At 58.8% G+C, this 2,573-nt stretch overlaps 1 long non-coding RNA gene across 1 annotated transcript; it reads right to left on the bottom strand.

Annotated features, from left to right (window-relative positions):
- Window positions 1-318: 318 nt before the first annotated feature.
- On the bottom strand, window positions 319-960 carry LOC121023893 (uncharacterized). The gene is made up of 2 exons (XR_005787537.1): window positions 587-960; window positions 319-354 (listed from the first exon to the last, which is right to left on the bottom strand). It is a non-coding gene; the product is annotated as an uncharacterized LOC121023893 (long non-coding RNA).
- Between the last annotated feature and the right edge of the window lie 1,613 nt (window positions 961-2,573).

Consider the following 2,573-nt stretch of genomic DNA (forward strand, 5'->3'; position numbering starts at 1 on the left):
GCGCGGGGCTAGAATGGCACATGAGTGTGCCTTTGCCGTCAGAATGTTCTGCCTACAGGGGCAGACAGGCACGCAGAAGCTGGTTGTGCAGCTAAGGGAGAGGTGGGCCCAGGGAGGCTCTTCCTCACTGTCCCTGAGTCCCGTCCTCGGGGACCAGGTGGTGTCCTCCCCCGAAAGAGGCCAGATCACGACGCAAGGATTGGACATGATCCAGAAGGCAATGGGAGCTTCTGGAAGAATTTAGTCCGGGGGATAGGAAATGCGGGCTGGAGCCAGATCTGTCCTAGGTGAAAGGTGATGAATTGATTTTTTTTTTTTTTAATTGAGGTGAAAATCCTGTAATATCAAATTAACCTTTTAAAAATTTTTTTTTTCAACGTTTATTTATTTTTGGGACAGAGAGAGACGGAGCATGAACAGGGGAGGGGCAGAGAGAGAGGGAGACACAGAATCGGAAACAGGCTCCAGGCTCTGAGCCATCAGCCCAGAGCCCGACGCGGGGCTTGAACTCCCAGACCGCGAGATCGTGACCTGGCTGAAGTCGGACGCTTAACCGACTGCGCCACCCAGGCGCCCCGAAATTAACCTTTTTAAAGCATACAGTCCACTGCCCGTAAGTACACGACTACACTGGGCAACCACTGCGGCAGTCTGGTTACAAACGTGTCCACCTCCCCAAAATAAAACCCCACACCCGTTAAACGGTAAGTTCCCATCCCCCACCTGCCCCCAGCCTGCTGTCTGTCCCAATGCAGTTGCGTGTTCCGGATGTTTCATATACATCGTGTCATACGACACGGAGGCCTCTTGCATCTGGCTGCTTCTGTGACCGCGTGTCACGTTTTCTGGGTGCTTCCGTGTGGTAGCCTGTGTCAGCATTCTGTTGCTTTTCAGCGGGGGGGGGGGGGGGGGGAGAAGCAGCGGTCACCGTGTAGATCGCATCGTGCTCATCCGCTCACCCATACACGGATCGATCTTGGTTGGGGACCTCTCGGCAGGCGCAGGCCACGGTGTCCCGAGTGGGGTGTGGAACAGGGCAAGCGGTTTCAAGGCCGGGAGGGAACGGATTTGTCCTGAGGTCCACAGCTCGGTTCAGAGACGTCAGAGCTGGTGGCCGAGGCCGGGGCCAAGCCAAGGGCCGGTGGCGGCCTCCGGGAGGGGCGATGCCGAGAGGTGGGCTTAGCGCTGTGTTCAGTATTGCCAAAGCCCTGAGAGACGCTGGACATTTGTGGCCTGTGCGGCTTCTCGGACAGTCACTTGACACGCTCTCGGATCGCGGAGGCTCTGGTGGCGGTGAGGGGCCGCGTCGGGGGCCTGCTGGCACATTTGCTTAGAAAGCAGTGGTGTGAGACAGGCGCCCTGGGGGCTGTCCGGGGACAGCGTGGGTCCCAGTGTGACCTGTTGAGACAGCGGCGGGGTCCCTCCTGCTACTGGGCCAGGCTGGTCTCTGCTTTCTCTTCAGCTCTGGGAGTGGTTGGCTAGTTCTTGGCCTTGGCCTCCGTTTCCTCACCCGCAAAGGTGAGCTGTGGCATCTGGCTTGTGGGGTTCAGGGAGCCAGTGTCCATGGGGAGCGGCCAGGAGGCTCTTCTCCCAAGACAGGCCTCACTGGAAGGACATAAAAAAGTCCCGCCCTAGGTTCCCAGGTTTCCTTTCAAAGTGCTGGAGGGCATGGTCAGAGTCAAGGTGAGACCGCCTTGTGGGGGGAGGGGGGGGGTTGGGAGGGCGGCCAGGAGTGGTGAGACCTGTTGGGGGTCTGGGTGTGGCACGGGCTTGTCCCCGAGGGGTGCCTGGTCGCCCTGAAGCTGGCTGCTGACCCTTCCCTGGCAAGTAAGGGTGTCGCGCTCCCCCGAGCCATGTGGGGCCCTTGTGCATATATGTCCTGCTCATCCCTGAGCAGCCCCGTCATCTGTTAACTGGGGACGGTTAACCCTCCACGACCCCCCTCCCCGCCCTGCCGCCCGCCGGCCAGGGGAGCGCTCACCTCACATTCTTGGGGTGGCGGCAGCCGTGTGGCCCTGGAACCTCAGGTCCGGATGGAGTCCGTGCCCAGAGTCACATGTCCACTGTCCCGTGTCCTTCTTGCTCGAGGTCTCTCTTCCCCTGGGAGGTTTTCATGGTGAGGTCACGTCTGAGCCCTTGTGCAGGGGTGGGGGGATACTGGACTTTCTGGGTATTTTCTTACCCGCTTCTTGGTTGGTATTTAGTGTACGTTTCTTGAGTGCTTTCAGTTTGCCTTGATGTCGTTTTCTAGCGTTTAAGGGGAAGCAAAGGTTCGCTCAGGGGGGAGAGTGGTTTTCAGCCTCTTGGGGGTCTCAGGGGCGCCTGGTTAAGGCTCCTCTCCCTGGCAGGAGCCCGTGAGAATGGCACACACACACTGGGCCCTTCCCTGTGGGGCCCTGGGTACACTTCCGTTCCATGAACCTCAGTTTCCTTTTTTTGTAAAAAGAAACCAGCTGGCCCTAAACTCTGGAGGCATTTTCCCGCGTGAAGTTTTCCAGTTTTCTCCCTTTGGGGGTCTTTGGGGAGCGGGGGTGGTCTCCTGCAGGGAGGGCCTTGTGTGCCACACTCTCTGG

Source organism: Herpailurus yagouaroundi, unplaced genomic scaffold, assembly GCF_014898765.1.
Source record: "Herpailurus yagouaroundi ecotype Mexico unplaced genomic scaffold, PumYag 569, whole genome shotgun sequence".
Taxonomy (NCBI): domain Eukaryota; kingdom Metazoa; phylum Chordata; class Mammalia; order Carnivora; family Felidae; genus Herpailurus; species Herpailurus yagouaroundi.